Here is an 18,881-nt window from a genome sequence, read left to right as displayed (position 1 = left end):
TAGCCCACTACTACCATGGGATTCTTCTGGCAACTCCACCTGATACTCTGTGTACTGTATGTCTTTTCCCCTGACTGGAGCAAATGTAAGCTCTTCACAGGTCCATATGAGTTCCAGGAACTCTTTTGACCTATAACTTGTAGTGGTACTTTTTTTTTTCCCTTCTCACATAGTTTTATATCATGCAAGCACACATCTCTACTTATCCAAGGACTCCAGGGTATCTCTCTGAAGACATACACGATTGTTTCTTTTGGAAGCCACTTCCCTCTGTTGGTCTGTTCTGCTGATGTGGGCTGCCTTGGCCTCCCTAGACCTTGATATCTGACACATGTTGCAAATCATGCTGTTGTCTTTTGGATTTCCCCTCCTTGTGTAGCAGGCTGGCAGCTGATTTCAGTGAGAAACTGGTGCGATCCAGGGCAAAATTTCTTTCCCTTCTTATAGATCACAGTCTTGTGTTGTCTGTTGTTTAATGGATGAAAACATCTAATGTATTTGCTTAATGTGTTACAACCCTGTGGATAGACTTTTTCTGGATTTCTACATGTTCACAAAGGAAGGTTAACTCTGGCAGTAATAATTCTTCATGGGCAATAGGAGAAATATTTTGTGTATTAAAGCACTTTGACCTTGCAATCAACTTCCAAGGTGACAGCAGTTATGTATTGCTTAAAACTATATTATTTTTATTTGATTCAATGAGGTAAGTTATGCTGAAATTCGTATAATAGTCTAGCATCTGGTAGACGCTCTGAAATGATCACCTCTATTCCTCAGATGCAAGTTTAAGATGTGTAGCATGTTGGTACGACTGAGCTGATGGACTTCTGAACAAAGCAAAGTGGAAGGACTAATTTTCTACTTTTCAAGACAAAAGAATTGTTATTGTCTAAAAAGCATTGACTCTGACACAAATATTCAAACACAGTTACTTTATTTCTTTTTACCCACATTTTCTTTATTATTCAGTCCAATTTTTTTTTCTTTACTCAGGGATTTTGGTGTGAGATGGTGGCTTTGCTGGGTTGGTCAAGGTTCATACCACAGGTAGTGGATTTTACCCAGATGGCTCCTTTTTAAAATAAATCTAATTCATGCCTGCGGTCAATATGAGAGCTTTTGTCCACTGGCAAATGGCATTGTAGCCACAGGCGTCTTATTAAAGCTTGGGGAAAAAATAGTGATTACTAGTGTTTGTGGCCAAATTGTGTTCATGCCTGCCCACTGGGTTTGTTTGGATAACAGGAAATTATGGACTGTATGATTTGAATTAGGATAAAATATTAAGCCTTCGGAGCCATTCTTTATCAAAGATTGTGCTGTACAGTAATATTGGAAAGCACACTTGTGTCCCAGTCAGTGAAATTAGCTTAGTCATGAGAATTCCAAGTAAGTTTTTTTTCTGACTTTAAGATGTAGACACAGTGCCAAAAAATATCATCAGAAGACTAAGAATGAATGCTAATGGGTTTTACTGCTAATCTAGTCATTTAAACCAAGCCCATCACTGCCATTTAAACATTCTAAATGCTTGTCTCAGAGAACACAAGATGTTCCCTCACTATTGTTATTATCAGAAACATGTTTTGTCATATTAGTCCTCCCAGTTCATTTTCTTAATTCCTTTTCCTCTTTTTCTGTTTTAAAAAACATGTTCTTTAGCTGGTTATGGCTGGTAATAACCCTGAATTGTGCTGAATGCCCAAAGTTCCATTTCTGCATAATTTCTATGGCAACCCACCTTTGATTGATGCTATATAGTCCATCAATCTGCATCTCCATTCCTGGCATCATAGCTCTTCTTGTATTAATCCACACTGCTGACTTTTGTTGTCGTTCTTTTATTTTCCTTTAGCAACATAACTGCTGTCACCTTGGAAATTAATTGTAAAGTCAAAGTGCTTTAATACACAAAGTACACAGAATATCTACCCAGGTAGTTTCATGCATGAGAGAAGGATAAGCCCAACAATTAACTCAATCATTAATGTAATATCTGTAGCAATGGGCATGGTATCAAGACAGCTGTGTGATCTGGCATGGAGGTAGAAGAGCAGATGCTGAAGCAAGACCCAATAGTCCTTTTTCAGGCTGTGTGGCCTTTACATACAACCTAGAGCAGATATTACCATCTTCCTTAGGTAAAGGGTGATTTATTTTTCCAGCCATTAAGAGAATTTCTACCATAAAACTAAATACCTGTCAACTATTAGCTTAAGCTGAAACTCCAATACTTTGGCCACCTGATGTGAAGAACTGACTCATTTTAAAAGACCCTGATTCTGGGAAAGATTGAAGGCAGGAGGAGAAGGGGACAATAGAGGATGAGACAGTTGTATGGCATCACCAATGTGATGGACATGAGTTTGAGTAAACTCTGGGAGTTGGTGATGGACGGGGAAGCCTGGGTGTGCTGTGGTCCATGGGGTCGCAAGTGGTCAGATGCGACTGAGCAACTGAACTGAACTGATTAGCTTCTATCCCTGTTGGATAGCGGTCGGTTAACTGTGTCACTTTATTAAAGGCCACAGTTCATGTTATACAGCCCTATTGGTACAGTTACTTTCTCACATGGTTCTGGTTCCTTCCTCTAACTTTGTCAGGCCAAGGAGCAGTAAGGATCCCCTTGTCTTTCTTGCCCAAGATTACTGGGTCATCCCTCATCAACTTCACTAAATCCTGCCACAACTGTGTAATTAGTTTCTTTATTAAATACTTATCACTTATCCAAAGTAAGTATTCTCTTTTTATCCTGTCTGCAAATCAATTGATAAAAATTTCTAGACTTGTAGAAAGAGTCTTCATTTTATTAATTTATTCCTGCTTAAGAAAGATCTTATTACACATTGAGTCAACTGTATCTAATACCTCTACTCATTTTGTCCACCTTCACCCCCTATCTCTGAGGTCCACCAATCTATTTTCGGTATCTATGAGTTCATTTTTTTTTTTTTTTGGTTTTGTTTTTGTTCTTTAAATTTCACATATAAGAGCTTTGTTATGGTGTTTTTCTATCTCTGACTTTGTTTAGTATAACACCCTCCAAGATTTTTCCATGTTGTCACAATGCATGGCAAGATTCCTATGGCTGGACAACATTCCATTGTGCATATATGTGTGTGTCACGTCTTTTCCATTTACCTGTTGGCAAGCACTCAGGTTGCTTCCATATCTTGGCTGTTATAAATAGTGCTGCAGTCAATATGGGGGTGAATATATCCTTTCACATTAGTGTTTGTATTTCCTTTAGGTAAATATCTAGAGGTGGAACTGCTGGATCTGTATGGTAGATCTGTTTTAATTTTCTGAGGAAATTCCATATTACTCTCCTTAGTGGCTGCATCAACCTAGATTTCTATCAACAGTGCATAAGGATTTCCTTTCCTTCACATGGCTCAGTTCAGTTCAGTTCAGTCGCTCAGTCGTGTCCTACTATTTGTGATCCCATGAATCGCAGCACGCCAGGCCTCCCTGTCCATCACCAACTCCCGGAATTCACTCAGACTCATGTCCATTGAGTGAGTGATGCCATCCAGCCATCTCATCCTCTGTCATCACATGGCTAGCTACATTTAATTCTTATCTTTTTGATAATAGCCATCTAACAGGTGTGAGGAGACATCTCATTGTAGCTTTGATTTTTCTGTTGATTAGTGATATTGAGTGCCTTTTCATGTATCTGTTGACCATCTGCATAACTTCTCTGAAAAAATGTCAATTCAGATCCCCTGTTCATTTTTTAATCAGATTATTTTTATGCTACTGAGTTGCATGAGTTCTTTATATGTTTTGAATATCAACCTCATCAGATAAATTATTTGCAAATATTTTCTTCCATGTAATAGGTTGTCTTTTTATTTTGTTGGTGGTTGTCATTTTCTTTCAGAACTTTGAATACTGTGTCATCTGAGACTCATCTAGTTTTCATAATCTCTGTTGGAAAATCAGTGAAAAATCTCATGCACTCTCTTGTACATCATGAATTATTTCTCTTGTGTTTTTTTCAAGAGTTTATCTTTGTTTTTGACTTCCACCAGTTTAATTATGATTTAACTGTGAGTCTCTTTGAGTCTTTCTGACTTGGAATTCATTGAGCTTCTTCCGTGTTTAGGTAATGTCTTTCATCCAGTTATAGGCTTTCAACCATCATTTCTTCAAATATATTTTATGCCCATCTCTCTCTCTCTCTCTCTCTCTCTCCTCTCTTTTCAGGACTCCCACTTTGCATATATCTTTATATTCTTGATGGTGTCTCACAGTCTCTGAGACTCTATTTTTTTTTCATTCTTTTTTTTTTTTCTTTCTATTCCTTAGACTGGAGAATCTCATTGACCTTTCTTCAAGTTAGATGATTCATTTTTTTCTGTCTGTCCAAATCTACTGTCAAGCTTTTCTCAGAAAATTTTTATTGTTATTATAGTTTTTTAATTTCATTTTATTTTTTTATGTTTATTAGAGAATAATTGCTTTACAGTACTGTGTTGGTTTCTGCCATACATCAACATGAATCAGTGACAGGTAAGCATGTGTCCTCCCCCTGCTGAACCCCCTCCAGTCTCCCTCCCTCTTTGACATACATCACAGCAAGATCCTCTTTTACCCACTTCCTAGAGTAATGGAAATAAAAACAAAAGTATGCAAATGAGGCTTAATTCTGGGAAGGCCTTACAAATAGCTGTGAAAAGAAGAGAAGTGAAAAGCAAAGAAGAAAAGGAAAGATATAAGCATCTGAATGCAGAGTTCCAAAGAATAGCAAGAAGAGATAAGAAAGTCTTCCTCAGCAATCAAGGCAAAGAAATAGAGGAAAACAACAGAATGGGAAAGACTAGAGATCTCTTCAAGAAACTTAGAGATACCAAGGGAACATTTCATGCAAAGATGGCCACAGTAAAGGACAGAAATGGTAGGGACCTAACAGAAGCAGAAGACATTAAGAGGAGGTGGCAAGAATACACAGAAGAACTGTACAAAAAAGATCTTCATGACCCAGATAATCACCATGGTGTGATCACTCACCCAGAGCCAGACATCCTGGAATGTGAAGTCAAGTGGACCTTAGAAAGCATCACTATGAACAAAGCCAGGGGAGGTAATGGAATTCCAGTTGAGCTATTCCAAATCCTGAAGGATGATGCTGTGAAAGTGCTGCACTCAATATGCCAGCAAATTTGGAAAGCTCAGCAGTGGCCACAGGACTGGAAAAGGTCAGTTTTCATTCCAATCCCAAAGAAAGGCAATGCCAAAGAATGCTCAAACTACCACACAATTGCATGCATCTCACATGCTAGTAAAGTAATGCTCAAAATTCTCCAAGCTAGGCTTCAGCAATACGTGAACCGTGAAGTTCCAGATGTTCAAGCTGGTTTTAGAAAAGACAGAGGAACCAGAGATCAAATTGCCAACATCGGCTGGATCATGGAAAAAGCAAGAGAGTTCCAGAAAAACATCTATTTCTGCTTTATTGACTATGCCAAAGCCTTTGACTGTGTGGATCACAGTAAACTGTGGAAACTTCTGAAAGAGATGGGAATACCAGACCACCTGATCTGCCTCTTGAGAAATCTGTATGCAGGTCAGGAAGCAACAGTTAGAACTGGACATGGAACAACAGACTGGTTCCAAATAGGAAAAGGAGTACGTCAAGGCTGTATATTGTCACCCTGCTTATTTAACTTCTATGCAGAGTACATCATGAGAAATGCTGGACTGGAAGAAGCACAAGCTGGAATCAAGATTGCCAGGAGAAATATCAATAACCTCAGATACGCAGATGACACCACCCTTAACGCAGAAAGTGAAGAGGAACTAAAAAGCCTCTTAATGAAAGTGAAAGTAGAGAGTGAAAAAGTTGGCTTAAAGCTCAACATTCAGAAAACGAAGATCATGGCATCTGGTCCCATCACTTCATGGGAAATAGATGGGGAAACAGTGGAAACAGTGTCAGACTTTATTTTTCTGGGCTTCAAAATCACTGCAAATGGTGACTGCAGCCATGAAATTAAAAGACGCTTACTCCTTGGAAGGAGAGTTATGACCAACTTAGATAGCATATTCAAAAGCAGAGACATTACTTTGCCAACAAAGGTCCATCTAGTCAAGGCTATGGTTTTTCCAGTGGTCATGTATGGATGTGAGAGTTAGACTGTGAAGAAAGCTGACCGCCGAAGAATTGATGCTTTTGAACTGTGGTGTTGGAGAAGACTCTTGAGAGTCCCTTGGACTGCAAGAAGATCCAACCAGTCCATTCTGAAGGATATCAACCCTGGGATTTCTTTGTAAGGAATGATGCTAAAGCTGAAACTCCAGTACTTTGGCCACCTCATGCGAAGAGTTGACTCATTGGAAAAGACTCTGATGCTGGGAGGGATTGGAGGCAGGAGGAGAAGGGGATGACAGAGGATGAGATGGCTGGATGGCATCACTGACTAGATGGACGTGAGTCTGGGTGAACTGCGGGAGTCGGTGATGGACAGGGAGGCCTGGTGGCTGCGATTCATGGGGTTGCCAAGAGTAGGACACGACTGAGTGACTGAACTGAACTGAGCTGATAGCAAAGAAAATAATAACATTAAAAGACAACACTCAGAATGGGAGAAAATAATTGTAAATGAAACAACTGACAAAAAAAACATCTCCAAAATATGCAAGGAGTTCATACAGCTCAATAACAGAAAAGCAACCAAGTTAATCAAAAAATGGGAGGAAGATCTAAACAGACATTTCTCCAAAGAAGACATACAGATGGTCAAAAAGCACATGAAAAGACACTCAACATGGCTCAATATTAGAGAAATGCAAATTAAAACTACAATGAGGTATGGTCAAAATGGTCATCATTATATAATCTATAAACTATAATCTGTAATCTATAAACTATTTATAAATCTATAAACTATTTATAAATCTATAATGTATAAACTATGGAGAGGATTTGAGGAAAGGGAACCCTCTTGCACTGTTCCTTTTTAATAAGTTCTATCTGTGTATAGGTAGTTGCTTGGTGAGATATTAATCTCATTTTTTTAGTTCTTTTAGACATGGTTTATTTTAGTTCTCTATAGCTAATTTTAAATCTTTGTCTAATAAGCAAAATCTAAGGTATCTCATGGACAGTTTTATTGATTGCTTTATTTCCCTTATTTATGGGCCATACTTTTTTTTTTCTTTGTATGTCTTATATGTGCTTGTTGCATTTAAATAAAAAATGTTAAAACATTTTAAATAATAAAATTTCCGAGCCCTGAAAATTATATCTTTCCCAAGACCTAGAGTCTGATGGGTTTGCAGTTTGTTGTTATTGTAGGATGTTTGTGTAGTATCTTTCTTGAATCAATTCTCCAAAAGCTTTATTCTTTGCCATGTTTGGACACTGACGTCTCTGCTCTATTAGATTAGTGGTCAGTGAATAACTGGACGGAGATTTCATTAAGTGCTTGGATCCAATCATTCTGCCAGTTTTTGCTGAGACGCTCTGTGCCCATTTTGAGTCACACTTCCAACACCCAGCCTGGCAGCTGAAAATGTCTTGTCCTTCACTTCCAGCTGTCCCAGAGCCTCCAGGTCAGCCAGCGGTGAGAGCTAGTCTTCTCACACCTTTCTTAAACACAGGCACTGAGCTTGGAATGGGCACCACCACACACCTGTGAGTGAGCTTACTTTATTTGATTCCCAGTAACATGTTAGGACTTTTCAAAATCCCAATGCACTTCTCATTCAATAACTTTTTCTTTTAAACTTCATGACTGTCTATTATTATTTTGTTATTATTGCTGTTATCTGCCACCTCTGGCTACCATGAAATTTTAAAATTGCCTCTTAATATTTTCAACAAATGTCCGGGGGAAAAGGCTTCACATGTGGGACAAGGCCCAAGTTATGTCACAGAAAGAAAGGAGTAAGTCAGCTCTGCCAGTGAGTAGTCACCATGTCAAAAAGTGATAATTCTCTGGGAATAAGACTGGTGGCTGCCTGACCGTTAGTGTCCAGTGATTGAGAGATATTTGTTTTTAGGGCTACCAGGGCACGATAGACAGAAGAATAGGAATAAGGCACGTTAAAAACATAAAAAAATCTCACTGTTTCTCCCCCAAATTAAACCTTTATAAACTAAAAAATAATAATAATAAACCCTGTCTAGACTCCTGAAAGCATTTGATTCATTTTCACAGTTCTATAAAAGTCAGTTCTGATTATTTTTGCCAGTTTTTTCATTGTTTTTACCAAGGAAATCATTTTCAGATGCCCTCTCTTTACCATTTTCACTAATATCACTTCCCTTTCATTTTATAAGAAATTTATTATGAAATGAAAATATTTTCATTGACTTGAAAATAAGTATTATGTATAAGATAAAATTATATATATATATAGGTTTCCCAGGTGGCATAGCGGTAAACAGTCCACCTGCCAATGCAGGAGATGCAAGAGAGGAGAATTCAATCCCTGGGTCCGGAAGAACACCTGGAGTAGCAAATGGCAACTCACTACAGTATTTTTGTCTGGAAAATTCCATGGACAGAGAAGCCTGGAGAGCTACAGTTTATGGGTCACAAAGAGTTGGATACAACCAAGCACATATACATATATATGATTTAAGTCTAATTTATAATCAAGACTCAGTCTTAAACTTGGCATCTTAGGAAATACTCTTCAATATTCATAACCCAATTTAGCTGTAAACAATTGCATACAGTTTATTTCCTTATGATTTTCCTTCAACACATCTTTCCTGTAAATTCTCTGATACTTTAGAATTATCTGACTCTCATGATTCTCTCCTTTCAGAGATTTAACACTCATGGACTGACTTACAAGCATATGAGTAATTAGATGTAAACCTCCTACATACAATATACTGTGGCCACACATTATTCTGTGGAGCTGAAAAAAGATTCTTTCCTTTCTCTCAAACTATAGGTTTTTGGTTTTTATTTAAGGGTTTTTGTTTGGTTTGGCTACACCACACCATATTTCCTTCAAGTTGCTTTTTAATGGTATAATTTCTGAAATTTCAGCCTCTCATGCTGAAAAGGCAGTACTCATATTCTCATAAGGTGGATTCTGTGTTTATATATGTTTTAACTTGATAAAATCATTTTACTAATATCTTTATTTCCTTTCACATATTGTCAAGAAAGTAAAGCAAATTATTTTCATGGAAAACCAATTCATATTTAATTCCCTAAGGAAATGGCAACCCACTCCAGTATTCTTGCCTGAGAAATCCCATGGACAAAAGAGCCTGGCAGGCTACAGTCCATGGGATCACCACAGAGTAAGACACAACTTAGCAACTAACAACAGCAACAACAATAAGAAGAAAGTAATCAGTGCAGATGAGTATCTGTTTCATTTTTTTCCCCTAAGTACCATCATATTTGATATTTCACCACTCTTAATCTAGGGTCAACTTCAGTTTAGTTCAGTTCAGTCACTCAATCATGTCCAATTCTTTGCAATCCCGTGGACTGCAACATGCCAGGGCTCCCTGTCCATCACCAACTCCCAGAGTTTACTCAAACTCATGTCCATTGAGTCACTGATGCCATCCAACCATCTCATCCTCTGGCGTCCCCTTCTCCTCCTGCCTTCAATCTTTCCCAGCATCAGGGTCTTTTCAAATGAGTAATTTCTTCACATCAGGTGGCCAAAGATGGGAGTTTCAGCTTTAGCATCGGTCCTTTCAATGAATATTCAGGACTAATTTCTTTTAGGATGGACTGGTTGGATCTCCTTGCAGTCCAAGGGACTCTCAAGAGTCTTCTTCAACACCACAGTTCAAAAGCATCAATTCTTCAGCGTTTAGCTTTCTTTATAGTCCAACTCTCACAACCATATATGACTACTGGAAAAACCATAGCCTTGACTAGATGGACCTTTGTTGGCAAAGTAATATCTCTGCTTTTTAACAGTCTGGCTAGGTTGGTCATAACTTTTCTGCCAAGGAGCAAGCATCTTTTAATTTCATGGCTACAGTTACAATCTGCAGTGATTTTGGAGCTCAAAAAAATAAAGTCAGCTACTGTTTCCCCATCTATTTTCCATGAAGTGATGGGATCGGATAACATGATCTTAGTTTTCTGAATGTTGAGCCTTAAGACAACTTTTTCACTCTTCTCTTTCACTTTCAAGAGGCTATTTAATTCTTCTTCATTTTTTGCCATAAGGGTGGTATCATCTGCATATCTAAGGCTATTGATATTTGTCCCAGCAATCTTGATTCCAGCTTGTGCTTCCTTTAGCCCAGCGTTTCTCATGATATACTCTGCATAGAAGTTAAATAAACAGGGTGACAATATACAGCCTTGACATACTCCTTTTCCTATTTGGAACCAGTCTGTTGTTCCATATCCAGTTCTAACTACTGCTTCCTGACCTGCATACAGATTTATTGAGAGGCAGATCAGGTGGTCTGGTATTCCCATCTCTTGAAGAATTTTCCACAGTTTGTTGTCATCCACACAGTCAAAGGCTTTGGCATAGTCAATAAAGCAGAAGTAGATGTTTTTCTGGAACTCTTGATTTTTGATGATTCAACAGATGTTGGCAATAAGGGTCAATTTAGGTACTTGTTATCTTGTAAGAGCAAGCTAGCTATTTCTCCCTTTCTCCTTAATCAAATAATATAATAGAATTTTCAACTTTAATCACAGGAATCAGCAAATGACTCTTTATGCTATGATTTTACCCAAATAGAAATTCTTTGCCACTAAACCCACAATATATGAAATTCTTGCTACCACAAGCATTATCATGATGACTATTAATAATCAGAGTGAAAATATTGATTCCATTTATGCCAGTAAAAGCTACTTAAATAGACATCATTCATTTGATAAACATTAATGATAAGCCCCATGTAGACAGTAGTTGCAAATTTTACTCAGCCCCAGATCCCCACACCTGAGAACAATCTTCATGCATAATAGATGCAAAATGACATATGGTGAATGAGTCACACTCAAATTCTACTCAGTAATTCAAACATAATTTGCTTTTGTGTATAGGACTACATTCTCCCATTCCTGTATTTTTACCCATAATAATACTGCTGTTTTTGTTCAATTGCTCAGCTGTGTCCAACTCTTTGCAATCCCATGGACTGCAGCATACCAGGCTTCCCAGTAATGCTATATGTATCAGTAAAATTTTGCTATTTACAAAAAAAAAAAATTAAAATACTAAATTTTCTTACCTGAAACTCTGAAGAGAGCCAGGCTTTATATCCAGTTTCATTAATAGTCACATCTAGATTAATCACAGCATGCTATCATGATGGGACCCTACATCTAAAGTCTCGTACATTTTTTTCACTCATAACATAGATTTGTTTCATATATTGGATGACTTTAATAAAGTTGCTTTACTTCACTTGTTCCTAATTTCTACACCTTTATATCAAATTTCTCCTCACAAGGTTGTGTCAATTTTGAGTAGGTAACCAACATGAGTGAACTTTGCATACTCTAAAGTATAATATCATTTGTTATTAATATTAGCATAGAGCATTATCTTCTCTTTGAAAACCAACCATTTCTTCACTGATACCTTCTCCATCTTAATAAAGTATAAATTATAGGTTAAACTTCATCATATGAGCTATTCATCCTGCACCATCATCATTTTATGTCGTGATTATGTGTACTCAAGAAAAAGCTTCTATATTCAATTCACTTTCCACAGCAGATATCTCTAACTACCCCCAGCTTCTCTACACTGACCATGTCTCAAATCTGGTAAAACATAAGGGTCTAGAACCTTGCTTGGACACATTATTTCATAGACTCACAGGTATTAGCTAAAATCATCTCTTCATAATTATTACTTAAACTTCTTTTGGAGTCAGTGGTTTTAAAGTGGGCTTCCCAGGGAGTTCAGTGTTAAAGACTCCACCTCCCAATGCAAGAGACATGGGTTCAATCACTGGGTCAGGAAGATACCCTGGCACCCCATTCCAGTATTCTTGACTAGAAAATCCCATGGCAGAGGAGCCTGGTAAGCTACTGTCCATGGTATTGCAAAGATACAGACAAGACTTAGCAACTAAACAACAGTTTTAAAGTAGGTTGCTTCTCAGTAACTTGAGTAGGAGGTGTTACCTAATAAATAGCTAGCACAATCAGAGGAGTTGGTTTTCACCCAATTGTTTAATTATCATTGCTGTTCACTCTCAATCAGTGAAAAATGAAGATCTGGGGAATAGAAAATAGGGCAGTAGCAGGTATTTTCATTTAGAGGAAGGAAGAGAAAAAAAAAAATGAGGAGCAATGAAATGCATCTTTGGACAGTTATATCTTTGAAACAGTATTTCAGTAGACTCAAACTCAGTATAAAAGCTATTTTCACATTCTGAATCAATCTTTAAGGCTAACAGTAAGCATCAATTTTCTTTCACTTATTGAATTAAAAGAGATGTTTGAATCATAGTACTTCCTATAATACAAATGCTGGCGGGGATGATTCAGTAGCAGGAGAAGCCAGAAAGGATAATCTTCAAGAAAAGTTCTCTAGTAAGAGGATGGGATGTGGTTTGGTCCTTGGTAGGAGCATGAACAGACCAACCACTCTCAAAGAAAGGAAAGCAAGATACACGATTTCAGTTGTAGATACGCTGACAAGTTTGATGGTGGAACCATCAGGACATTTTCTCTTTTGCTTTAGTTTTCTCAGTGAAATAAATAATTAGGTCATCAGCTGAAGAAGGGGAAGAAATAGTGGAGATTTAAAGAGAGAATGGAAAATATAAAATTCTGATGGGCATAGATGCCAAAGGGGACCAAAACAGTCTTGTAAGGGATTAGGAAAGGATTTTCCTTTTCTCAACTCAGGAATTACATGCTACACTGGCCTGAAGCTGTTAGTAGCTGTCTTTCCAAACATGTGGGAAAGTGTGAGTGCAAATAAAGCCAGAACTGAAAAAAAGCATCCCAGATATGAAAGGAGAAACGTGCAATTGTCATGTACATGGAAGAAATGAGAATTGAACACAGAACTCTCCCTGAACTTTTCTTCTACTAGAGTAAACACATTCCTCTTTTGGTTATTTAAGGTTTGTTTTTGTTGTTTTGCTTTTTTCACTTGCAGTCAAAAGAGTACTCGATGCATTAGATCACTGAGAAGTAGTTTATGAGGTTTCAAAGAATGAACTCTTATAATGATCAAAAAAGTACATTAAAAAAGATAACTGAGTAACTTGGTTATTAGGATGTGTTTTGGAGTCAGGAAACTGAATTTGAATTCTGACTATCCCACTTAACAAGATGGGTAACATTTAGATTTATTTAGTCTCTCTGATTTTCACATTTTCATCTGTAGATTGGATATAATGATCACAAGAGGTACTGTGTATTATGCCCCATGCATTACACCAGTGTTTCACTTACTTTATATTAATCAAATCTTGCATTCACCACTGTAACAGGTATCATTTGTTTCATGAGGAGAGTGAGATTTAGAGATGTTAATAATCAGCCCAACAGTCTACAATTACTCAGATGGTATTGAGCGCATGGTTATTTTATCCCAAACCTAGAGTGACTTTAAGTCTCAGTTCACTTGGACGGTTTTAGTCTATGCTTGATGTACCTGCATTCCATCTGATTAGCATACTCTTTCACTAAAGAATCCACCTGCAATGCAGGAGATCCAAGTCCCATCCCTAGGTCAGGAAGATGCCCTGGAGAAGAAAAATGACAACCCACTCTAATATTCTTGCCTGGGAAATTCTATAGTCAGAGGAGCCTGGTGGGCTACAGTCCATGGGGTCACAAAAAGTTGGACACGACTGAGCAGCTAACATTTTCACTTTCATTCACAAAACAGACTTAGATTGGACAATAAATTGCATGATCACTGTTGCAGTGACCAAGCTGATTTTAAGTCAGAGATGAGCTTGCTGGACATTTACTGAGATATGCTCTCTGGACCTCTACCAAAGGTGGGAGGAAAGAAAGTGAGATAGGGCAAAGGGAGGAACAAGAACTCCAACCAATCCCATGGGGAGCTCCGACATGGGAATGACCCTTTGGAGTTGTTATGTTTGGGTCCTTATGCTACTACATCAACCCACTCATTGCACCAGGTCTGGCCCCAAGATTTGAGTGGTCTTGACAAGAGAGTATTCATTACTCAAGGACAATTTCTTGAGAAAGCTGACACTTGAGGCTTTTCCACTGGACAACATTCTCAGCTGGGGGAGTAAGTCCTTCAGAAAAAGAACTGGAAAGCATATCATAGCATCTACCATGGCTATAAACATTCACTAGTCATCCATTATGCATGGAGCACTGCCTGCAGACAACAATTTCTTCATACAGTTGCTCTGAAGATTAATTAAAGAGTGCCTACATATCTTTAAAAGTACATGGCATATATGAATATATTTTTGTTGATATTCAGATGCTGTCACATCCAACTCTTTGCAGTCCATGAACTGCAGCACTCCAGGCTCCCCTGTCCATCACTATCTCCCAGAATTTGCTAAGATTCATGTCCATTGACACAAATTTTTTCCAATAAGTTGGCTCTTTGTGTCAGGTGGCCAAAGTATTAGAGCTTCTGCTTCAGCATGAGTCCTTCCAATGAATATTCAGGGTATCTTCACATACATATATATATGCATACATATGTGTATATATGTATCTAAATGTATATGTATGCTGCTGCTGCTAAGTCACTTCAGTCATGTCCGACTCTGTGCGACCCCATAGATGGCAGCCCACCAGGCTCCGCCATCCCTGGGATTCTCCAGGCAAGAACACTGGAGTGGGTTGCCATTTCCTTCTCCAATGCATGAAAGTGAAAAGTGAAAGTGAAGTCGCTCAGTCGTGTCTGACTCTTAGTGACCTCATGGACTGCAGCCTACCAGGCTCCTCCGTCCATGGGATTTTCCAGGCGAAAGTACTGGAATGGGGTGCCATTGCCTTCTCCGATGTATATGTATATATCCAATCAATGGTAGCAATTATTATTTTATTACATATGATATAGTATATCTTAAAATACAGTGTATATCATATATAGTATGTTATATATTATAAGTAGCATTTTTATAAAGTTATCACTTCACAACAGAGCATCTGAAATAATAGAAAAATAAGATTTACAAAAAACTTTAAGAATTTAGCTTGAGGGATTGCCACAAGTAGCACAACACAGTGTTCTGTCTATAAATTTTCACAATAAACTGAAATCTGATGAGGGCTACATGAGCAGAAAGCATCCAGGTATGGGTAAGTTAAGGGAACCGCATATGATGAAGGAGTGTGAGTGAGTGGCAGGAATGTATGGGTACTAAATAAGGCACTGAAATCCACTGGCTTTTATACCCAAAAGCTTTTGACACCCTCAACCTCTTCAAAGACAAGGAGAGGATTTTTCCCCCTAATTGTGGTTTTATTTAGGAACAAAGCCTAAAACTGGAGTAAACAGGAAGAAGGTCCGTCTGGATAGCCCGTTTAACAAGCTCAGAACAACCGTGTCTATACTTGCACTGTGCTGCTGTTAACTCCACTCCTAAATGGTCGGGAGGTGAGTGGGGATAACCAGGGCCTTAAACAAAGTGTTTCAGCAGAAAAAATGTAGAGTCCCTATTGGGGTTATACCTACAAAGGCAGAGTCCCTATTATGTGGTTTAATACCACATGATTTCAAAGAGGATACTCCATCTCCAGATTTTGAAGCCTAAAGAACATGCACAAATAGAGCTAGATATTTGGAATTTCCAAAAAGTTTAAAAATTTTCTCTAGTCAGATATGTTAAGTAGAAATGTTGCTGTCTTCATGGAGTAGCATCTTAGGCAATACATCAACTGTTAGTTGACTCTCCCTTGATCTAGGTGTGATTGACACTGCTATTGTGTCTTGCACTTTCCTATGAGGCTAAGGCCATCAGATAAGTTTTAGGAACATGGGCAACTCTTATACATCTTAAAGATTTCATTGAAGTTAATTCATATACTACATGGGGAAATCTGAGATAAGTTTAATGTTTAATTAGCAAATAACTTCAATACTGTTTAATTTTTATTACTGTAATTCTTGCAGTGATTTTTTTCCCTATTTTAATCCCTTTGCTAAATTTTTCAGTGGTTGCTTTGCATAATAGGTATATTTAGGAATGTACACATGAGTTTTCAAAAGGAAAATAAAGTGAAATATGATATTCTTCCTTGGAGTGTGTGTAAGTCAACTAAAGTCTATATGAGTTTCCATATTAGCTCTGATTGATAGAAAAAAGACAAGATATTTTCAAACTTACTTTAAACATAGATTTTCCTTTTCATGACTTTGGTCCCCCAGGAAAACATGAGGCGTGCTATGATCAAACCTCATGAACCCTTGACTCTAGTACACATAAAGAGAGCAAGAAGCAGGTCCTGATTATTAAAGACATCTTGACATAGACACATTCTTTCTTTTACATTGAGAAACAAAAGGTTTCTTGGAGAAACTATTAAATTTGGATATTACAGTATTCTCTAAGAGGAAGAAAAGTTCATTTTCCCACTCCAAGGGAAGTGTATGCTTCACTCTTTTTTTTTTTTTTTTTGCATAAACGACACAATATAGAGGCTATTTGTGATTTTAGAGAGAAAAGTAAAAGCAAAATAAGACAGTAAAGAAACTAGACTCAAGTATTCTTATAAAAGGAAGAAAGAGAAAAATTCCTACCAGATTAGCTTCCTAAAACTTACTATTTAAATTATTTTATGGAGGTGCCATGTAGTGTTATAAAGGGTAGAAATCAGGTGTTTTTATTTTTTCGTTATAAATTATTCAACCATTTTATCATGTGTAGAAATAATTTAATTCACTGCTAATGTCATGAACTAAAATGCAGACTACATTTACTATCAACCTTTATTTGAGGAAGTTAAATTTTGTGATGCTATAAAATAATGGTGTAAATATATGTCATTTAATAATATTGTCTCCTGTTTCAGTTTTAGTTCCAAAGATTTGAAAAGTCCATAAAAATTCAAAATGCTTTATTGATTTCACTGTAACACAACTGTATAGCCACATGTTTGATTTGCTATGTATAATGATTTATAATGGTATTAATTTTTTCATGACTCCAAAGCAGACTCAATGATATCACAAAATATTTGTTTGCTTGTCTATATTTTGCTTTTCAGACAGCCTTGCAAAGAAGAAAAAAGAAGAAAGAAAAAAGGAAGGAAGGAAGAGAAAAAGAAAGAAGGAAAGAAAGAAGAGAAATGGAGTAAATCATTAGGCAGTAAAAATACTGATATTTATTATTTTACCAGTTATAGGTGACACCTAGGCAGCTCTGACTCAATGGACATGAGTTTGAGTAAACTCCGGGAGTTGGTGATGGACAAGGAGGCCTGGCGTGTGACAGTCCAGGAGTCGCAGTCAGACACAACTGAGCAACTGAACTGAACTGAGGTGATAGTTTTAAAAAGACAATGTCTCAAAGTCTCTCCAAAGCTGCTAAGTAACACTGGACAAGAACTAGATGTGATGGCGGGTGGCTCTTGAGAGATTCTGCTTTCTTATACATGTAAACACAATATTTAAGAATAAACAGGGAAACAACAGTCCTCAAGGGAAACTGTCTTGGTGTTAGATGCACACTCTCTAGCCTAACGTACTAGCCATCCTTGGCTTCGTGTTTCAGAAGCATCCGGTTATTCAGGAGAGTGAATGTACACATAGCAAAGTAAGAGCTGAATGAAAACTTTGGGCTAATCAGTTAGGACAATTTTCAGCTATTTAGCATAATTTTCATTTCCTTCTTAATACCCCAAAATAAAAACAACTTTTGATTCCACATTTGATTTAATTAGTCTTAATCCTGGTGCCTCAGCTGGTAAAGAACCCCTGCCGATGCAGGAGATGCAAGAAACAAGGGTTTGATTCCTGGGTCAGGAAGATCCCCTAGAGAAGGAAAGGGCAATCTGCTCCAGTATTAATGCCTGGAAAATTCCATGAACAGAGGAGCCTGGTGTCACAAAGATTCAGACATGACTGAGCATGCATGCACACGCATACAACCTGCTATAAAGGGTTATATTTTATTCTCTCAGTCAAATTAAAATTGAAGTAAAATTATAGAACCCACAAGCAGACAAGAATCTAATGCTCTGATATAAAATTATCTTTTTATTTTAAAAAATTACTCATCTTCATATAGTCACAAGAATGACAATTTATATTAAACCATTGCACAAATATCAGTCAACACTTTATTTTAATTTTATGCAAATCTGATCTCTTCAGCAAGCTCTGTTTTCCTGAATTTGCATTATATTGCTTCTTTTACTTCCTTCACTAAATAAAGAAAAAATAAACTATTTCAGTATGGAAAAATACATAGAGAAAAATAGACTCTACTGTTTACTACCCTGGCCATTGCAAAGTCACTAGTTACTGGAGATTTTATTTCTACAACATATCTAAAGTACTATTTCTTTATTCATAAGAGAAAACCTTTTGGAACTGAGATATAGTACACTGGAACTAAACTGGGATTACATTTGCTGTTTCTGTAAAGCATTTTATATTTGACATTCCAATAAACATTTTTTTTTTCTGCTTCTACGTGGCTTACTTGATCATTTGAGGACACTATCCTTCGTAAGAAATGAAGGCATGCCAGCATTTCTATAATTTCCCAGAGTCCATTTTTGCCACAGGCTTGCATTTTTTCTCATTACACTTACTAGAGCAGAGACCTGGGAGAAAGAAAATTAATCCAAAAAGTATTAAAGTAGAAGATCTAATGAAAATACAAAACTATGTAGAATATTAAGAATCCTATTCCATTAAAAAGCCTACTTATTCTTTTCAGTATGTATGAGTATTAACATTTTTCAGCAATTACTTGAGAGTATCTCTTTTACTGGTACTTC

General features: G+C 37.2%; 1 long non-coding RNA gene across 1 annotated transcript in view; it reads left to right on the top strand.

The window, feature by feature from the left end:
- Window positions 1-17,971, top strand: part of LOC133251118 (uncharacterized) — a 116,656-nt gene extending 98,685 nt beyond the window's left edge. Inside the window, exon 3 of the long non-coding RNA XR_009737532.1 lies at window positions 17,142-17,971. This is a non-coding gene — a long non-coding RNA (uncharacterized LOC133251118). The remainder of the gene's footprint in view (window positions 1-17,141) is intronic.
- Window positions 17,972-18,881: the final 910 nt, after the last annotated feature.

The sequence above is a fragment of the Bos javanicus genome, chromosome 1 (genome assembly GCF_032452875.1).
Source record: "Bos javanicus breed banteng chromosome 1, ARS-OSU_banteng_1.0, whole genome shotgun sequence".
In the NCBI taxonomy this organism is placed as follows: Eukaryota; Metazoa; Chordata; class Mammalia; order Artiodactyla; family Bovidae; genus Bos; species Bos javanicus.
This window is presented reverse-complemented; position numbering and strand designations above follow the sequence as displayed.